The sequence below is a fragment of the Bactrocera neohumeralis genome, chromosome 4, assembly GCF_024586455.1.
Source record: "Bactrocera neohumeralis isolate Rockhampton chromosome 4, APGP_CSIRO_Bneo_wtdbg2-racon-allhic-juicebox.fasta_v2, whole genome shotgun sequence".
Classification (NCBI taxonomy): domain Eukaryota; kingdom Metazoa; phylum Arthropoda; class Insecta; order Diptera; family Tephritidae; genus Bactrocera; species Bactrocera neohumeralis.
The window spans coordinates 4,881,338-4,903,666 of NC_065921.1; the positions used below are offsets into that span (position 1 = coordinate 4,881,338).

The window sequence follows — 22,329 nt, forward strand, 5'->3', positions numbered from 1 at the left end:
CACTTCTTCCGTAAAATTTAGTGTTTCTGACGTTTTTTGTTAGTCGGTTAACGCACTTTTAGTAATTTTGAACCTAACCTTTGTATGGGAGGTGGGCGTGGTTTTTATCCGATTTCTACCATTTTTGAACTGTATATGGAAATGCCTGAAGGAAACGACTCTATAGAGTTTGGTTGAAATAGCTATAGTAGTTTCCGAGATATTTACAAAAAAGTTAGTAGGGGCGGGGCCACGCCACTTTTCCAAAAACATTGCCCCTCCCTAATGCGATCCCTTGCGCCAAATTTCATTTTAATATCTTTATTTATGGCTAGTTATGACACTTTATAGGTTTTCGGTTTTCGCCATTTTGTGGGCGTGGCAGTGGGCCGATTTTGCCCATCTTCGAACTTAACCTTTTTATGGAGCCAAGAAATACATGTACCAAGTTTAATCATGATATCTCAATTTTTACTCAAGTTACAGCTTGCACGGACGGACAGACGGACGGACGGACAGACAGACATCCGGATTTTAACTCTACTCGTCACCCTGATCACTTTGGTATATATAACCCTATATCTAACTCTTTTAGTTTTAGGACTTACAAACAACCGTTATGTGAACAAAACTATAATACTCTCCTTAGCAGCTTTGTTGCGAGAGTATAAAAACACTTCGTTCAAACGTTGCGTGGTATAATTTTGGAGTTCTACAAACCAGACGTTGAATTCTCTTTGTTAAAACTTTCTATGAATATGGGAAAATTTTCAGGAGAGCACTTTAGAGTTTAAGAGTTTAGATATCCAAAATATGTTTAGAAGAAAATTATAGATTTTTTTATTGACTTATTACCCACGAAATGTAGTGCCACTGGCCTGACGAGTATTAATGAATGATGCTTTCTTACATTCATTCATACTTTTAATTGAATGTTATTACAACACATCAACACATCACCCCCATATCACGCCATCACATCTTCATGCCTTAAAGCTTTTTTTCTTTAAATCACATTATAGATTATTCTATCCAAAATTTTTCGAGGCGGCAACGTAGCACTCAAATATCATATTTTATATTTTATAGTTTGTCTGCGTGTACTTGTTATTTCCACCCCATTATAATTGGTTTTAAACATATCAAAACGATCGTCAAAGCTTTTAAGGTGGAAGCGAGTACCCATGTGTGTGATTATACGGTTATTGAAAGGACCGCTTAAATTGTATTTTATTTTTATCACTTTTCTCTTTTCGCTCACCATGCCCGGCATTTTCACCGATAGCAATCGTTCTTAATGCTACGTAGACACTTTTAAAGAGAGCCGGTTTAAGGTATGAAGTTGTTGAAAGCTAAAATGGGATGCGAAAGGGCACTAAGTCTCATTTCTTTTTATATATTTTATTTCGTGTAATTCGTGGTTATTGCTTGCGGGGCAATGTGTTATGCTCTTAATCGTTCATAAAATATTCTCGAGCTCAGCTTATTTGGGTTCACATACACATAAGCATTAATCAACAACAACAACTTAACCACAGGAGAAAGAAGATGGCTTATTAAAGGATTTAGATTTAAAGATGAAATAGACCGAGTATGAAACTTGCATGCTTACGAGTGCTACATATATTTTTTAAATTGAGCGAATTCATTAGTTTTGTGCTTCAATAAATCTCTGTTAAAGTCTGCATTTTAAGTCATTTCTATTGCAAGAGATGTTGAGCGGATGGAAGAAATTTGCTCATTGGTCAATAAGAAAACAGTCAGGTATATTTCCTAGAAGAAATTAAGCAAATGTTATAATTTAATCAATAAAATTTATTGACAGATTTAACGAGCGTGTGGTCAAAGTATTGTTACATAAAAATGTTTTAATAATTATTTAATTGTGACGACATGTAACTTAATAACATTCCCTTGAATTTCTCGAAATATACTCACGCACTGAGTTGCATGTGATTGAGTTCCAAATGCAAGCAGTGAAATTATTTCTGATTTTATGAATATTTGTAAAAGTATGTTGGTTTATAACATTAATTAAATAATATAAAAGAAAATGCATGAGTATATTCACCTAACCATACATACGCATGCTTATATTACAGCCGAGGTTGTTGATTAAGAGTGAAGCCTTCAGAAAACTCATATGGCCAAGCAAATAACAACATTTGTGTGTTTGTATTATACATTGGTGAGGCGTCACATCGCAATTTAATTAAAAGTCTCAATGTAAAACACATTGTCTTCAATCGGATTGCGCAAATTAAATCAATTTTAATTGCGTTTGCAGATGCTGAACCAAAGGACTGATGCCTATCGGAATGCAACCTATCTCATTTATAGTATATCATGAACTATGTATATTGATGTATTGTGATACATGTGAGGACATGGTAGTGCGAAAACTCTTAATGGCAAATTAAAAATAGTCTAATTGTTTTGACCATTTCGTGAAAGTTTTGACCATTAGCCTCTTAGTAGAGATATAACCTTTAGAGTAATGTTCACAGATTTGCAGCACTCACGAAGAAGTGTAAATTTCACATGAAACGTAAGCCCGAAAAACAAAAATATCGCAATTTCATTTTATAGCTTCGTGTAATCTACTTTTCATTATTTGCACTACTCGCCTGTTAAAAACAATTAAACTGAATTTTATTACTTCTTCTTCTTCTTCTTTACTGACGTAGACACCGCTTACGCGATTATAGCCGAGTTAACAACAGGGCGCCAGTCGTTTCTTCTTTTCCCTACGTGGCGCCAATTGGATATTCCCAGCGAAGCCAGGTCCTTCTCCACTTGGTCCTTTCAACGGAGTGGAGGTCTTCCTCTTTCTCTGCTTCCCCCGGCGGGTACTGCGTCGAATACTTTCAGAGCTGGAGTGTTTTCGTCCATCCGGACAACATGACCTAGCCAGCGTAGCCGTTGTCTTTTAATTCGCTGAACTATGTCAATGTCGTCGTATATCTCGGACAGCTCATCGTGAAATCGAATGCGATATTCGGCGTGGCCAACGCGCAAAGGACCATAAATCTTTCGCAGAACCTTTCTCTCGAAAACTTGTAACGGCGACTCATCGGTTGTTGTCATCGTCCAATCCTCTGCACCATATAGCAGGACAGGAATTATGAGCGACTTATAGAGTTTGGATTTTGTTCGTCGAGAGAGAACTTTACTTTTCAATTGCCTACTCAGTCCGAAGTAGCACCTGTTGGCAAGAGCAATCCTGCGTTGGATTTCCAGGCTGACATTGTTGGTGGTGTTAATACTGGTTCCTAAATAGACGGAATTATCTACAACTTCAAAGTTATGACTGTCAACAGTGACGTGAGAGCCAAGTCGCGAGTCCGACGACTGTTTGTTTGATGACATGAGATGAATTTTATTACCAATGGAATTATTTTTGGCTTTGATTCACGATTCCCCTTGGTCTCTCCAATTTTCTTCAGGAACAATGCCAATTCATATATTAAGGCATTAAGATGTGTTAAACCACAGCAAAATACACTTAATAATTATAAATTTCTATATTTGCTATATAGTATATTTAAATTATCTATTCAATTACGATATATTTCTACGCGTGAGTTAATGCACCCACACACTCTTGACCACCCACGATGACAGGTCTTGGGAAGCAGTTACACGCACAGGCTATCTGACCAATTATGAATATTCGCTTAGAAGAAGAAGATTAATAAATATGTTTTTCGATTATCGCGCACTTTAAATATCAACTTAATGCCTTAATATATGAATTGGCATTGTTCCTGAAGAAAATTGGAGAGACCAAGGGGAATCGTGAATCAAAGCCAAAAATAATTATATATTATATATATATATATATATATATATATATATATTTACTTTCCATCCAAAGAAAATTATCAATTTTGTTCATCGTCCAAAACCGACAACAGGCTTTGTTTTACTGCTATTGTTGTACATATTTATAACTCCTTTGCTATTCTTGTAAATTTATGTGCAAGTACACACACATATTTGCATTCAGCGATATTTATCTTACAAATGAATTAGTTGCGAATTATCTAGATGTTACCCTCATTGTTGTAGGTGCTTTGTTATTTGGCCTCTTCATACATGGTAGGTTTCGAGCTAAGGAATAATAATGGCATGTAACAATGAGAACATATTTGTTGATAATTATCTCGATAACGAGACTTCCTCTTAAATTTAATAGGTACTGTTCTTGTGGTTTATTGTTATAATTTACCTCACAATTAGCATTAATATTGTATAATAATATATTTGAATGATATTTGCGTGATTTGTGCATTTTGTACAGTTAGCTAATTAATTTTCAACATCTGCTTAGTTACACGTCTATGAATTTCATCACATAATTCATTTATACTATATATTTACTTCAGTAGATATTCCCATATAAATCCAATTGCGTACTTGTCATAACAGAATTACATATATTTGAATTCAAAGTGGCTAATAATAGTCGTATTCACTGGTATTCAGTTCAGAATATAAAAATCAACAAAATTGCCAGTTGGATTCGGAAAATAAAATATATGGGCATGTTTTCACATACTTATCTATTCTATGAGAATGTATTCTGTGTATCTAAGTCAGCTTCAGGTGGGCTCGTTCTGAGGTTGTTGTTGGCGCCCCATGGTGCTTGGCTGTTTGTTTTTGTTTGTATATGACCTCGTAACAATATAAAATCAGGACTTCCAACATTTACAAACCCCATACCAACGCCATTTCACTTTGAGAAATTTATTGGCAAAGTTGCCGCCTTTTGAAATCAAAGCAAACGGTGTGCTGTTGGTCTCTACTGAACACTACATAGTTTGGGCTTTGCTGACAACAGTAACAGCAACAGTAATAAATGACTAACACATTTTAAATGCTACCTAGCGTGGCTTTGCTGATTTTTGCTAATAGTTACTGAAATGCTGAAGAGGATTTTAGAGCTTTGGAAAATGGAACGTGTGAGTTTAATACGAGTATTTTCCATAAAAACAGAAAAATAATTGCTGTGATTATGTTTTCTAAGTATTTGTAAGCAATTTCTATAATTCTTTGTTTTGATGAAATTATTTTGCAACCATAGTAATACTAGATTTATATTTTTCTTTTATGTTAATAATATTTTCCTCTTAAATAAAAACATTATATTGCATTATATCTTTACATTACTGCAGGCAAATAAGTAAAATTAGAACAAGTGCCTTAGGCTCAGCACAGAAACGCACAACCTAGTCACTAAAACAAGTCAAAACCCATCCTAACATGTACCATAGATGTGTATACTTACACATACTCGTACAAGTATGTGTATGCTCAAAAAAAGTCAGAAAACGTTGCATTTCCGCGTGATATTCCATAGCAGGAACCTTTGACATAGTTAAATGTGCATTACCGCGGCGCTTTGTGTTGAAATTGGGGCAGGAAATGTTAACCCGTGTATTGCAGCGGTGCTTATCCATCCACAGACACCTGCAATGTTGGCGAATTCATTGGCGTTTGCCACCCTGAGGGAGGTGAGAGGGAGGATCGGTAATTTACATTTGCGGGATGTAACCCTCAAAATTCTCAGAGTTTTTTTGAATTTACGGAAACTCTGGAATGTAAATGTTTTAGAGATAGCCTTATTTGCACGGCCCGACCTTAAAAATTTTTAAATTTAGCAATCAATCGATTGTCGCCTGTGCAATTTAGTATTCGTAGTGGTTGAACATCATTATATCTGTAGATAGGAAAGCGATTTTGACTCTTAATAAAAATACAAAAAAAAAATTATGAAATGAGTATAAAAATTTTTTTTGTTAAATATAAGCGTAAATAAGGTTAATAAACATAATATGAAAATCTTAGGGCCTCAAGTGTGCAATAATAATACTCTAATGAACTAAGTCTCAATTCAGTAAAGCATAGCTTTTTAATATTTGTTCATTATAACAATCTTTACATGCATCGAAGGTTTTTCCTAACAAAATTAAAATTATGCAGCGCAATTTTTGCGCTTATAGGATCATAAATTACCAAGCAGTTAGTAAACTTCAGGCAGCACTCTCTCGTGCAACACCTACAAGCACTTACAAGTGGTTTCGGAAAGCTCCGTCTCGAAAGTTATTTCAAATATGCACACACCCACCTTTTATGCGTGCGTTATGTTATATTGCATACAAGTTGGTGTTTACCATGCATCGCTGTAACGGTCTCAAGTGTGTTTTGCTGTTAACAAGGTTGGTTAAACTCCTAGAAATGTACTTCAGAGCAAAAGCTGGCAGAGTGTTACTAACAAAGTGTGAGCGAAAAGGTGTGGCAAGTGTTGGCTTAATTGCTATTAAACTGCAGAGTGTGCTAAAGGAGTTGGCGAATCTGGAAATCTGTATTTAGCAAGCACTTGCAAACCTACTCTGCCGTGTCTTGAAAGCATATTTGCTACTAATTTCTATCACTTTACTTCTGTACAAATTAGCATTAAATTTACTATGGAAATATGTATAATATAACAAATAACATTCTACATATAATCTGAGCCATCAGCTACAGCAGATCCGGTATTCTAGTTTTTTAACGATATCAATTATTAAAGTAAAAGAAATTGAAAGATATAGTCACTCAAAACGTCTAAAGTGGCGTAAGAGGGACGTAAGAAAAGGTGTAAAAAACGTGAAAAAATACAACAAAAACAAAATCAATTAATTAACTGGAAAACTTAGAATAACGTAATGTCTTAGCCGACATATAACAAAACTAAACAAACTGAAACTGGGCTGATGCACAGTGGTGCGAATCAGTAAAATAATGATTACTTTCAACGTAATGCAAAAATATTTTGAAAACAAGTAAGGAAGGGCTAAGTTCGGGTGTCACCGAACATTTTTTACTCTCGCATGGTAAAGTGATAATCGAGATTTCATTATCCGTCATTTACATATTTTTCAAATACCGTATTTGTGTAAAGTTTTATTCCGCTATCATCATTGGTTCCTAATGTTTATACTCGTATTATACAAAGAAGGCATCAGATGGAATCCAAAATAGCTTTATATTGGAAGAAGGCGTGGTTGTGAACCGATTTCAGCCATATTTCGTACATGTCATCAGAAAACATTATATACCGAATTTCATTGAAATCGGTCTAGTAGCTCCTGAGATATGCTTCTTGGTCCATAAGTGGGCGGCGCCACGCCCATTTTCAATTTTTAAAAAAAGCCTGGGGGCAGCTTCCTTCTGCCACTTCTTCCGTAAAATTTAGTGTTTCTGACGTTTTTTGTTAGTCGGTTAACGCACTTTTAGTGATTTTGAACATAACCTTTGTATGGGAGGTGGGCGTGGTTATTATCCGATTTCTTCCATTTTTGAACTGTATATGGAAATACCTGAAGAAAACGACTCTGTAGAGTTTGGTTGACATAGCTATAATAGTTTCCGAGATATGTACAAAAAACTTAGTAGGGGGCGGGGCCACGCCCACTTTTCCAAAAAAAATTACTTCCAAATATGTCCCTCCCTAATGCGATCCTTTGTGCCAAATTTCACTTTAATATCTTTATTTATGGCTTAGTTATGACACTTTATAGGTTTTCGGTTTCCGCCATTTTGTGGGCGTGGCAGTTGGCCGATTTTGCCCATCTTCGAACTTAACCTTCTTATGGAGCCAAGGAATACGTGTACCAAGTTTCATCATGATATCTCAATTTTTACTCAAGTTACAGCTTGCACGGACGGACGGACAGACGGACGGACGGACGGACAGACGGACGGACAGACGGACGGACAGACAGACATCCGGATTTCGACTCTACTCGTCGCCCTGATCACTTTGGTATATATAACCCTATATCTGACTCTTTTAGTTTTAGGACTTACAAACAACCGTTATGTGAACAAAACTATAATACTCTCGTTAGCAACATTGTTGCGAGAGTATAATTAAGCACACTTATTTAAAAAAAATATTTTATTCATTTCTCAAAAAAAAATATCAAGTCAACAAAATCCAAATCGAACAGATCATATCAAAATAAAAAAGGTTGTACGAATCCATGCAAATTTTTTTATCAAATCACTTTACGCGCGCTGTTTAAATGGACTAGTCCAGTCATATATGATCCTAAGTGAATTTCAGTGGATATAAAATATGACTAATTCTGTCTTCATTCTCATACCTGTATACCCTTCCCTATTCGCCATTTGTTTCTAAGATTTATCACTTTTCTCTACCTGTGTATTGTTGCATAACGCTTCGGTTGGATGATTAAGACCCGGTGTCAATCACTTAAGTGCGAACGAAATAAGAACAATGTTAGCTAATTACAAAATGGCAGCCAGTCAAGCGTTGAGAAAATTGAAAATCCACTATCGCTTAAGCGATTAGAGGAGAGATGGACTGCAACCTGGTGCACTAAAATGGAAACATGATCAATTTCAAAGCAAGCGAATGAGACAGTGAATAAAAAAGAAAGAAATTTACTAGCGGCGATATAAAAATTGATTTTCTTTCTTTTAAAGCACTCTCTCACGCTTCTGGTAACATGTACCCTTCGCTGCTACAAAGTGTCGTTGGCAATTCCATTTTCCACACCTTCCTTCTTCATCGACATTTTTATATATAATTTATCCACTCACTGCATTGATTAATGGTGGAAATAGTAATATGCTGGGAATACTTGATTATTTTATACATAGTTTTTCAATCATGTCAGTGTTTTCTCTTTGAAATAACCGTTTTCAACCCACTCGTAAATATTCAAGAAGCTGAAATTGTTCGTTTCTTCTTCTAGTATGCCTGATATTAAGCAGCACCACCATTAATACTTCACTTGGTTATTTTTCCCTTAAAGTGAATAATGTAGTAATCTGATGCCTTTCTTAATATTTAAGTGAATATATGCGAAAACTGCATAAAAAAGCTAAATATGTCAACCTCGTAAGATATCCAAACTTGCTTCTGGCTTCAAAAAACCAAATTGAGTTTCCATCAAAATATGCCGCTAGCAATTTGACGGTTAAGTGGCGCTGATAGAAAAAGCGTTACAGTGCGTAGGGAAGTGTAGAAGCAAAACTTCTTCAGCATCGCTTGCACAACAATTTAATGGACCGGAAGATGCCGCGGATTCGTTTAATGCTCACCGCAAAATACCGAATAAATGGAAGCATTGAAATGAACATTGAATTCGCAAAAGCGGCAGAAAAGAGCGAACGATGAACGAAAATATTTTGATTTCATTCTTTCCTTCAAGTAATTGAAGTCAATTTTTATTGCTGGCCATTACAATATATATTGTAATATACCATCGCAGCAGAGAAAAAGTTGTAATGAAATAATCGTGAAAATAGCTCTTATTGCAGAATGATAAATTTTTCGCAGAAATCAAACAAATTTTATATAAGACCTATTCTTAGCTATTATTAAATTTAATTTTCTGAACCTATTTATACATTTTCGGATAAATCAATAGTAATAGAACAGTGTACCCAAATCTCACACTACTATTACTTTAATCGACTTTTGATGACACTAAAGACCGAATGGTGTTTTAATAAATTGAAACTTAATTTATTTTAATAGGTTCATTTCTTTCCGTATGTCAATTATAGGAAATAAGTATTTCCCTCACTAAAAATGCGCTTACATTGAAAATATTTACTACAATTCAAGCTCGTGATTGCGATAAATGTGAGCACATGATGTATAAGAGAGAGAGTAACCGAACAGGTCAAGGTCAAGTGAGAACGAACCGACCTTGAACTTGTATACAATTAGCTGTTTTAACAAAGATGGAAGGAATATTGCTGGTTTAACACAGTGGAAACAATAATTTTGAATTGAGTTTTGACGACGGCAGATACACAGAGCTTTCCAACAATTCAATTTAATTTTATCAAGCCGACATTAACTGTCAAACAACTTTCAGATAAAGCTCACATCAGAATCCTGTCAAACTACTAAGTATGAATTTCGCCATACAGTAGGCGAGTAAGCACACAGACAAAAGCAAGGAATAGACATAGTGAATCCTTAATCCGCTAGTTGTCAATTAAAAAATGGGTGGTTAGGCATTTGCATATACAAATATATATATTTTGCAAATTTATCAACTGTACATTTTTGGCAAGTATATGATAGAATTAAGAATTTCTGCAAAATTCAAGAGAAAATAATTTCGTTAACACTAATGTATGATAAATTCAACTTTTCTCGTCATCCTGATATTTTATATATGTATATATATATAACCGCATATCTATCTCGTTTAGTTTTAGGTGATACGTACAGCTGTTAGGTGAACAAAACTACTCTGTAGCAACTTGTTGCAAGAGTATAATAAATGCTGTTATGCCGAGTCGTTACTGTCCTTATTCGTGCCACATCAATATATATATATAAAAATATGTAATTAGTAAGTTTAAGACAGAACGATAATGTTGCTTAAAATAGTCGAAACTGAGTGTTGTCCTTTGGATATAATAAGTTCAAGGTGAAACAGTTCAAGAACATTGTATGGAAAATACTTACCTCTCACCGTTCCACGCAATACCAAAGCAGTCACGAGCGTCTCTGACAGCAATAAGCAAAGCCTCTGGCAAAAGTAAACGCTTATTTGCATTTAATTGAATATTTATGTCGACAAATGTTTCTGAATATATTAGGTGGAATTTTAAAAAATATCACTAGCAAACGGAAGCAATTACTTTGGCAGCAAGTTATTTCATTGGCCCGCCTTATGGTGGCAAATAATTTTAGAATGTTGAATTTAGGAATTTAGAGGATTAAAGGAATTTGAAAGATAGTATGAAGAATGCAAACGCGATACTGATTATGATGAGTTTTTAAACATTGCTATCTACAATTTTCATGTAAATTTTGAGGTAAAACGTTGCATGAGCAAATCCAAATTATTTATTTAATATTTCCTTTTTTTAATTTGTTTAAAAATTGTTGAATTTTATGGTCGCCCTAACTTTGTTAAACCTAAATTGAATTTCTGCATTTAAATTCCATTTGAACTTTCGACATTTTCACTGATGATAATTTTCAAGTGCCACATTCCACCGAGTAGAGTTCATTACATTACTTCAATACTATTAGCCTAAGCTTCTGCCAAATTTTAATGTTGCTAGAAATATTCTTTGTGTTTTTTAATTTGTATATCGTTTTTGTTGTTTTTTTTTTTGTTGTTAAAAACATTTTTAACACTTTTTTACAGCACGATTCGTACCAAGTCGTAGAAAATTCAGCAACGATGTTGATCGTTGTAGAAAACTGGTGAGAAATGAGCGCAAATTTTGTAGACATGTCAGAGCATATACACGAATCATTCAGAAAGCGCAGCGGTGCAGGACAAGGTGAGTCGTGTAGCTTGAAGATTACGACACGATATCGTGTGATCATCAGCTTCTATGTAATATAAGTTCAGTGAAGCTATGGAGTAAACACTTTGCGGCACTCGCAGCATGGGTATTTTACTGCATGGACGGTGGATAGTTTCTAAATAAGTATTTGAATTCGTTAGATTCTCAAGGAAAAATTTGGAAAAATTCCACTGTTCGCCGTTTCTATTTTTTATAGTTTATTTTATAATTTATATACATGTATCTATATTTTGTTTCCACTTCCTGCCAATTTTCCTGTTCGAGAGACCTTGTTAAACATTTACGCCCTTTCTCTACAGTGAGCTTGATTATTGTTCTCTTCATCTTCACTTTTGTTTACCCGTTTTTGATTCTGTTGGCAATATTTGTTTGTATTTACATTTGTTTGTTCATTGCTTTGCAATTTTTTTGTTTCCTTTTCTGCGTCACTGATTCGTTGCAGTAAAAGTTTTGCGAACGTAGCCGAAAGTTGTTTTACAAGCGGAATAAGTGTTGGTTCACAGAAACCGGCGGCTAAAATAAAACACATAAAGAAACGGCTGGAGAAGTGTGAATAAAACATGCAATTTTATATTTTGTAATTTGAATAAAAGGGTGGCTGGTTACTCAGCATTTGAATTTAAGAATACATAAGATTTTTTAGGAATTACGTACTTTGGGTGCGTGTTTTTCCTGTAGGTTGGATTTGGGGTATGACTTAATTAAGAGAATTGCGTATATTCGCAGCTACAAATTAAAAATTCAGCGGTTCGAGACAGTGAGAAGTACCTTAATGGGTATGTTTGATTTCTGTGAGCTTAACTGTTTTTATTTAGTTAAGGTACTGTGATGTCTAAAAGCCAACTTATATTAAATAATAACGGTATAATGAAATTAACATCCACTTAAATATTAACACGTGTGTATGGAGCATAAATTACAGAGAGAGAAATGCAATTTACGGAAAGGAAGGAAAACTATTTTGAAAAATTTTGCAATGTCATAAATTCCAACACGATTTTTTTATTTTTCTGCGACATATTTTATACAAATACGTGTTGTGCATAAATATATTTAAGTAAAATATACATTTTCTCTCCTCTCTTTCTATTTGCAGTTTCATTCCAATCGTTGCTGCAATTCAAGAAATGATTTATGCTGAGTACGAGCAGAGTGCAACGCTGGAATGCATGGTGAGAACGACAATGTAGAAAAATATTAACACATTGTAAGAAATAAATATATTTTCTATAAATATATGAGTAGAATTTTCAACTATATCAAAAGCATAAATAACATAAAGGAAAAAAAAGTTTGGAGTTAAAAAAAAAAAATTTAAAAAGTATTTAAAGTCTGGAAACTAACATATTTTCACATCTTCATATTCACACACTGAGTGAAATTCATGTTGACTTTCACTAATTTTGTTGCCACTTGCCACTCATGAGCATGTATTCAGACCATAAAGTAATACAGAGAGGATTCAACCTCTCTCAGCCGAGGATAACCGACAGGTGTTTGAAACAAAACGCGCTTTTCATTGTTTTTGCTATCAGGGGCACAGAGAGCATTTTCAAAATAACATATGCTTTTATTCTCATTTTATCATTCTCAGCGTTATTTTACTTGAAGTGTATTGTCAGTTGTGAAGTATTTTCCACGAAATGTGGAATAGATATAAGGAATCGCCCATAAATTTTTATATTTCGTTGGTCGTATTGTCTCTCGAGCTCATATTGGCATCGCATTATCCATTGAATATTGAATTTGTGACCATATGGATGTAAGTATAAGTAGAAGCAATGAGAATATTGTGGTAATGCATAAAACAGTTTGGTGAAAATCAGTACACCTACTATATGTTTGTTATGTATGTTTCCTGCTCTACTTTAGCTTTAGCTTTTACACCTTTAGATTCTCTCATTCTTATGAAGTCTTTCATTTTGTTTCTTCATTTTATCGTGAATCATAAGCTATTAATATTTATGCAACAATGATAAAATAACACAAATTCACTCACAAAAACCAGATACTTCCACTTCTAAGGCTTCAAATTTATACATTCAAGTACTTTAGTCCTTGCAGTATGCTACTTTCTAGAAATAACAGTGGTTGTTCTTGCACATATATTTTTATAAATTTTTCTATCACTCTTGTATTACTTTGTTCGATTGTCTGCTTAGAGTATTTGCCCTTACTCTATAGATTCTCTATGCCTTATCCATCATATTAGTCATTTGTAGCCAAGGAAAATAAGCGGTAAAGTATTGCATGAATGAAGAAGGTGAGTTGGTAGCTCAGACCATGAGTGGTGTGGGAGAAAGTGAGCTAAAGGACTGAAGTATGCTATTATACACTTCTAAGCATTCGAATATAAGTGCATTCCTCAGAAGTATATAAATGGATGTCGAAACTGAACATTCGTAGCTCACTTCAATTACATATTTTTTCTTCATGCACGGGAACGAAGTAGTACAAACATGCGAAGAACGACATAAAATTGAAAAAAGGCCTTGTTGTTTTTTAATTATTCCTACTCGGCGTGATCATTATGATTACACAGTATAACTTCAACATTGTGCACTAGAGAGAATTCGGTAAAGAAATACTGGGATACCTTTAAAAACACTAAACATTTGTCATTAGAAAGACAGGATTCGCCTACTAAGATTTCAAAGTTGTACTTTATTGTCACGCTTATACTATTTTCTGCACAAACAGACAAATTTAGCTAACATTAATCTGTATGGAGATGGACGTAGTACAAGAATATTTGTCACACTTTTCTTATAAAAAACTTCTTAATTAAATGAAGCAGTGTCGGTGCATATCAAGTTCGTGAACAAAGTTTTTGCAAACAAAAAACAACATCTGAGAAATATATATTGACTAAAATAACATCACTGCGGAAACGAAGCTATCGTTGGCTGCTATGCATGCAAACTTACAAAGATAAACTAAATTTGACATACCAACTCACAACTTTCCTCTTTGTCAAATCAAGAAATGTATGTGCAAAAGCACAAATATGTACTATTTGTTTATGAATGTGTGTCATTAAGCTCCTTTGATTATGCTGCTCACACACGAATGAAAAAGATAGCTACATGGTTTGTCCGGAAAGTAATAGGTCCTTTCTGAAATTCCTACATTTATTATAGAACGTAAAATAATTTGAGGAACTGTTAAAATATTTTTGAAATTACGGCTTATAAAAATATTAACGGTTGATATTTTAACAACTAAATTCAGTTAAATATATATATAATAAGTACGTATGCCGGTGTTCTTATTCCAGACTACCTTTTTAGGTAAATATGTATAAACATATATAAATAAACACAATTTCTTCTATTTTCGTTCGAGACTTTTGCATCTGCAATGCCTTAGCAACATTTTATTTGCTTTGCTGCAGCCTTCTGAAGTCACTGCATGAGAAAATTTATTACTCTACGAATTTTACAAATTTATTTAATTTTCTTCACTTGCTTCTTGCTTTCCTCAACGGCTTGGCAATATGCAATTTGTGTGCAATTTATCCTCCGATTGAATATAGCCTTCTTACACTTTCGTACCACAAATGAGTGTGTATGCAGCTTGCTAAGTTCTGCATGGAGTTGCGAGGAAGTAATTTCTTGGAGAATTTATTTACCGTGCAGCAACTGTAAAGCGAATTTATTTCCTTTGTCATGTAGAAATTACGTATACGGCATGTAGTACACCTTTGTGCCCATATGCATACACGTATGTATGTACATATGTTTATTATGTAACGAAAAGAGGCTTTTGTGCATTTTTTTCAACAATTGTGTATATATTTTTCGAAATATCTAATTAAGGGACAATTTTTGAGGTGTCGTTGAAGTCTTCTTAGAATATTCTCTTAGAATATTGGAAAGATTGCAATTCAATTAGTTTAATTGAAATATAAAATTGTCCCATTCATGGCGAACTTCACACGATGCTAACACATATATATCCACCATTGTGGAAAGGCCATCGTTGAAGTCTTCGGTTTGCTCCAAGTTTCAATGAACCAGTAACAAAAAATGCTCTTATACCTCCATTTGTAGAAAACATCTTAGTGTACTTCACATGAGCGGTTCGGTCAAATAATCTGATAGATTATTTTTTTGAACTGAATGTCTTCTCATTAGATCCTTAAGCGTAATGACCCCCTTTAAATAGGAATGATCTGATACTTTTTATAGTAAGTGAAGTAAGTTTGAGAGAAATAGGATCACAAATGGTGACAGTAATTGCGGATATTTGTTGTAAATACAACATATATAAGTTCGATCAGTTCAAATTTGGAAACTTTTGTAACATTTTTCCATTGCGGTTTTGGGAGAAATTATTTTGTGAATTGAAGGAAACGTAAATATACAAATTTTGTCTAATCCTCTGTATATGCAGAAATTATACTTCTAGGAGAAAGGAAACGTACTCACTTATCCAATTCATGATCACGAGCCAAGTATCAGCTGTGACCGAACAGAAATAACGGAATGAGGCAGTGCATCGCACGCCAAATGCAACTAAACTGGGAACGTAGAATAAGTAAATTAGTTAAACATCGACACAGTAAAATCGAAAAAGAAACGTTAGTAATAAATAAATCATTTAATCAAAAAAAGTGTCTCGCATCATTATTGAAAGTACCCGGAAAGAAATTATAAAAAATTTTATAAAACACATTTAAATAAAATGGAATTCTCTTAATTAAAAGTACAAGCGTTGACTAACGATGCCATCGGTACAGATGCTGATTACACGCAATAGGTTAGATGACCTAACGCGATTGTACACATTTTTGTGGTCTGCGCTTTTGGTTTCGTTTTTTTTCAGTGGCATATATTTACAGAATCATGTGCCTTTGGGTATTACATGCAGCTTCAGCAGATTTTAATGCTTCAGCGCAATATTTTGTGACAATTTTCGAAACACTTTTGCGATGTATTGCATACTTTCGCCGCCAATCCGCTGAATATTCAACAACAGTGTACTTGTTTGAATTGTGGTATGGCCAGATTCAACGGTTGGTACATTGCCGTAAGTTAAACAAAGCCATTCATCTGCTTTTACTGTGCGGTATTAATATCCTTTAGTTAAATTAATTTTGAATATTTCCATGGAATTCTGTTTGTGGGATTCTACTGGTTCATTGAAAATGCGGGCCAAATGTATATAAAATTTGGAAAACTGAATTATTTGCTTAAGCCTGGCTATCATGATTTGTAAAAAAGGGGCCAAATTATTACAGCAATTTTTAATCTCATATTTGCTTGTTTGTAATAAATATACCTTTCTTGTATTGGTTTTGTATCAAAAATAATGAGACCTAAAAGTTTGTAGAGTTCTGTTGCCGCTTTGCATTCAGTAGATTGCAAGAAAATACCTTCATAAATAGATATGTAGTTGCCTTAATTCATTTAACAGATTATTAATGTTTCATCACAATATAGCTTAAAACTGAAAACCGTAGAAAAGAATTGAAGAAATGAATGGAAGTTTTTTGCAAAAATACATAAACGCATGTATTTGTATGTCCTGGGAAGAACTATGTGTTTGGCAACATTATTTGTGGTTACGCAAAAGCATCTGGTTCTGGTGCTACTAATATTTCTGCGGTCTTATCTGGGGTTATGCCGGTGGCAGGTCGGTTGCGCCGTAAACATTTGCTCGTACTCAGAGCTGCAGCTGGTTAGCATATTGGCGTACAGTTTAAAGACCTTCGACAGCTTTACTTACTATATATACGAAAACAATTACTCTGGTTTTGTGCCTTCGTGAAGAACAGAAAAGCATTTTCACTAAAAGCTCGCTGCCGATAAATGAAGACTTGTTTAAAATGCATAAGAGCGTCATTTACCCATTTAATGATTGAGTGGGCTCATGCCAAAAAGGGCATAGAACCAATTCCGAGGATGCTTTATTGCACAATTAATTTATTTTAATAAATGTTAAACTGACAGCAAAGGTCGTTATGTGATACCTCCAATGCAACCGAACACGTCGAGACATCAAAATGCGCAGAGGAGCGTACAAGCCACCCAAACAACGGAGGGACTACGCAGACAGACAATTGAATGAAAAACTGTCGCAACAACAATAGTCCCAGAAGAGCGAAAGCGCAAGTCATCTGCCACTTCAACGTGGAAAATACCGACAATCACACGTTGCGTGACAACAGCGAATCAACGAGTGCAGAGAAAAAAAAATAATAAAAGGCATGTATTACTTGCAGGCTTCGCTGTAGGGGATCTCCAGTTGAGTTGTCTGGAGTGGTGCAACAATACAATGACAAAGAAGCAATGAAAGTGGCGCAAATATATTTAACCTTGTCACGATTAATTAAATCTTCTGCAGGTGTGCTGACTACAAGTTCTTCTGAAACACGCATGTAAAAAATTCACTGAAAGAAGAGGAAAATTCTCGCAAACAAATTTTTATAAACTTATATCTAACTCGCTTAGTTTTAGGTGAAACATACAATAGGTGAACAAAACCATTATACTCTGTAGCATCTCCTTGCAAGATAATAATAAAGTGTAAGGAAATGAGACTTTTTTACATTCTTTAATTTTATGACACCATATTGAGATTTTTTGGTCCTTTGACTAACTTTGTAATCTATAATAAATAAGATCAAGTCCGAACTGATGGACACCAACGAAGTACAAAATTTTCTAATAAACATAATACACATTTGTATACACACATAGAAAACTCAAAAGCACTAATCAAGTGCAATTGGAAAATGTTTATCTTTATTGCAGTTTATTCAACCTAATTTCACATTGATATTCTTCTTCTTCTTTATTGGCGTAGACGCGATTATAGCCGAGTTAACAACAACGCGCCAGTAGTTTCTTCTTTTCGCTACGTGGCGCCAATTGGATATTCCAAGCGAAGCCAGGTCCTTCTCCATATGGTCCTTCCAACGGAGTGGAGGTCTTCCTCTTCCTCTGCTTCCACCGGCGGGTACTGCGTCGAATACTTTCAGAGCTCCGGACAACATGACCTAGACAGCGTAGCCGGACCATAAATCTTTCGCAGAACCATATTGATATTATCTCAGTAAATTATCATTGTATTTAAACGAAACATCGAAATGAGTTTGTAATTCAAGCGTAAATGTGTATAGATAAACAAAGCAGATTGTTGAAAGGTAAATAATGGATAAATAATACTTGTTGTTGTCACAGCTATTTCAATCATTCGAATTCAATTGTTTGGTTTAGTGGAATTTTCATTCAACGCCACCAAAGTTACACGAATATTACTCATACGCCCTGCCGACAACAGTAGGTTGTAAATAAAAAATAAGAAATGTTCATTTTCGTTACAATTTATTTTATTTAATAATTTTTGAGTTATAGCTTTTATAGTGTAGAATTAATTTGAAATAAAGTGGAAATTAAACATGAATTATAAAACAATTTAGGAATTACTTATACAGAAAACTACAATGTGCTTTAACCGTTATATGATGTTTTTGTATAAGTAAAGAGAAGCCAATTTCACAATACAGAAAATCGAACTTTTTCATAATACAAAAGAGTGCAAACTGGAGTAGAGATCATTTTGTGAAAGAAACAATTACGTTTAGTGCAGGTTAAAACTAATTTAATGATGTAGCAAACTAATGTTTTATTCGGAGCTTTTAAATGATATCACTTTAAAAGATGTTTGCCTTTGTTTGCAAACTGCTTCATTGATTCATATTATTTTTCCATTTTGAGACTATGCTTTCACGAACCTCGCAAATCATGTAATCCTTTCTATTTATCACGTCTTTTCTCAGTCTACTGCGGTCGGACAATAGAAGGAGTGGAAAACAGGTACGAATATCTGTAGACTAGATACCAAAATGTTTGTAAAGAATGATCTGCTCAACGTAAATTAAAACGAGGCTATCTAAGATATTTATACATAAAATTATATTCAAGCGGCATTACTTTAGGTACTTGTGTCATCGCTCGCCCAGCTAGACTCAGTCTATGCACCAACACGTCTTCGTTATTTGAATGAGGCTGAAATAAAATAACTGTGTGCATACTGAATACTGCATTCCATTACTTCAGGCTGTCACCATAAATTTTCACATACGCAGCACATGACAGATGTCACAGGTTCGCAGCAATTCACGCTTTGCGCAAAACGCTTCGCAATAACTCAGTTCATACTTTTCAGTTTATTTGTACTTCTGGTTACAGTAAATTATGGTATTTAGCTTAAATCACTGTGAAATATTCAAGATATCTGTAAGAAAAATATTAAACTAAACACTAAATTGTAAAATTATTAGAGGTGCATTCCATTACTTTTAAAAATAAAAGAAATAATAATAACCTGGTTTATTTTGAATTCTTAACCAAAGAAAATAAGATGAAATATAAAATAATGTAGCTTTGTTCATCGACTCCTTGAATATGAGTAAAAAGTAAAGAGTTTCTGCAGCGCTTTCTAAAATAAGAACATGAATGCTAATGAAATTCCTGGGAAACGTTATGAAAACTGAATGTAGAATACAGATGAAGAAAAATCTCTGTGAAAACTATTCATAAATAAATGCAGATAAAACCAGAGAGAAATAAAATAAATAAATAAAAGTTTTCCACTTGCAAACTTCGTTATTAGCAAAGCCGACATTTCACAGAGTGCCTACTGTCAGGCCAGCACTTTCTGCGCGAAGAATAATAGCCGGTGATAAAATAATAGCGCGATGTAGTCTTCATGCCGCGCCACTTGCACTGAGTGGGCTGAAGGGTAGAGGCATGTTTACGGCTTTCCATCTTAGACTAACAAAGCCGTTGTACTTTTCGCAGTTTTACTCAAACAGTGTTCCAGGAACAAATTACTAATGCAAATTGAAATCAGGTAAGAACTTTGCGAAAATAACAAAGGGAACTAAAATTGAAGTTCTCCGAATTACTTTTTCAAAGGGAAATGAAATAATATTTGTAGATGCTGATGCAGTTCTGCAAACTACTGACTGCGTTGCACATGAAATTTACTTTTGCCATTTGAAAAATAATTTAAAACCACTTTTTGGCGTTTCTTACAGAATTGTGTTTCGAAGCTTATATGTCAAATAATCGTGTAATAAGATTTTGACATAGCACTTGTCAAAATTAAAATTCAGCATGATCATATTTACCGATTTAGCTTAACCCGATGGTTTGCTAGGGTAAAATAGCCTTATGTGGCTATTATCATTTGATCTTTACAATAATTTGATAAGATGAATCTGTGGTCCCAGAGAACTAAACAACAAACCTCGCCAGTAGAAAAGCCAAGATGTACAATTGACTTTCTTTCAACAATGAATTGTTCTAACTGTGGTATAAGCGAATATCGTTGAGGAGCTTAGAGACCGAATTCTGCGATGAATATACACACAACACATCAGTTTATTCGACAAAATATTCCACGCAAATTCTTCATTGTTTCATAATTAGTTTGTTGGTCTACACATTCTGTCTTTCGGTCCCAGTCATAGAGAATTTTACAATTTATCGTCACTGTGCGCTAAATTAACAAACAATTGGTGTAGTTGGCAACTCTGGTACGTTTGAGTAGACTACAGTTTTCAACTTTCGATTATTTAACCTCTTTCGTGAACACTAAGTACGAATTGCGGCGCAGATCTTTGTACATTTTACGTTATTTTTATTCTATCAGTGTTTTATTCATAATTCTCTACAGTTTCGGTCAACAGCTTAGTGACGCGGTCTTCTCGTTTATGTTTAAAAATTCAACCACTCAGTTAACTATCGAAATTAATCGGCTTAGGAAATATTTTCACAGCAATCTTTGAATACCAGAAAGCTGCGGCATGAAAGCGTGAAAAGACTTTGTTTTTACTGGAGCCATCAGTCTTGCGTTTGATTACGGACTTAAACCGGCTTAAAAAGATGCTGCCTAAGCTATTTCACCATCGCCAACCACACTTTAAATCGCTGATACTAAACTATGAGCAACAAGTCATGTAAATCCGTTTAGAGACGCCGAAGATTTCAACCACACTGCTGCTTAGTCGTGTCGTGATTAGCTGCCACGGAATGATGCGATAAAGTGAAATGTGAGAAGAAGTTTTAATGCCTTCGTCGACACGTTTCATCAATAGCAATGCAGATGGTTGTCATGTTGCAAGCAAAGAAATCATAATAGTATAGAGTGGTAAGGATAAGCGTCATCGTGGGTAAATACAGTAGTAAGAGAATTATGCTGGTATATATGTACATATATAATGAAAAAATAAATAAGTGCAAATGAATGTTAACGCTTGAGTATTCATCGCTTTATTAAAAGTAAACTTTCAGTCTAGGAATAATAAATATTTATTTGAGAAGGCTCGCAGCAGTGATCAAAATTTGCAACAAAACTTCGACTAACTTCAATATTTTTGGATTAAGAATATAAGAATTGTATTCCTTTTTATATGCTGGCCCGTTTTTTGGCTTATTTTTAATAACTTTTACAAATTTGTGAAATCTTTTAGAAAAATTTAATTCGTTGAAGTCAGAAGTTTAGTCGCTAAAACTTTACTGCTGCAATGCCAACCATTATTTTTACATCTTTGAATGCGATGTTTTTTCAATGTGAGCGCACAATTCTCATCTTCTTGTTGATAAAGTTATCATTTGCCAAGGAGGAGAGGAAATAGTTGAATATGCAGCATCAAGCGACAAGCTGTCATTCGTATTTGCGTAGTGTGTAATACGAAACGGTGTATATGTGTTAAAATAGCAATTTTATGTGAGCATATTGCTATGTTTCTCAGCTGAGTAGGAGGAAGTGTTAGTACCATTGACTCAGTTTCCCAACCCAACCACTAAATATGTTCAAACTTTATCAGGAATTTCAAAATCTTCCAGCGAAAATCTAATATGATGAAGCAGCAGATGCGACATAATAGGTTTTGCAAATCTGCATTTAAGGGAAATAATATGTGGGTCTGATGGTTTGACAGTAAATCTTCTGAAAGTGTACTATAAATGTATG

At 34.4% G+C, this 22,329-nt stretch overlaps 1 long non-coding RNA gene across 1 annotated transcript in view; it reads left to right on the forward strand.

The window, feature by feature from the left end:
• Positions 1-19,626, forward strand: part of LOC126754975 (uncharacterized) — an 89,365-nt gene extending 69,739 nt beyond the window's left edge. Inside the window, exons 5-7 of the long non-coding RNA XR_007666435.1 lie at positions 12,437-12,512; positions 18,151-18,490; positions 19,127-19,626. This is a non-coding gene — a long non-coding RNA (uncharacterized LOC126754975). The remainder of the gene's footprint in view (positions 1-12,436; positions 12,513-18,150; positions 18,491-19,126) is intronic.
• Positions 19,627-22,329: the final 2,703 nt, after the last annotated feature.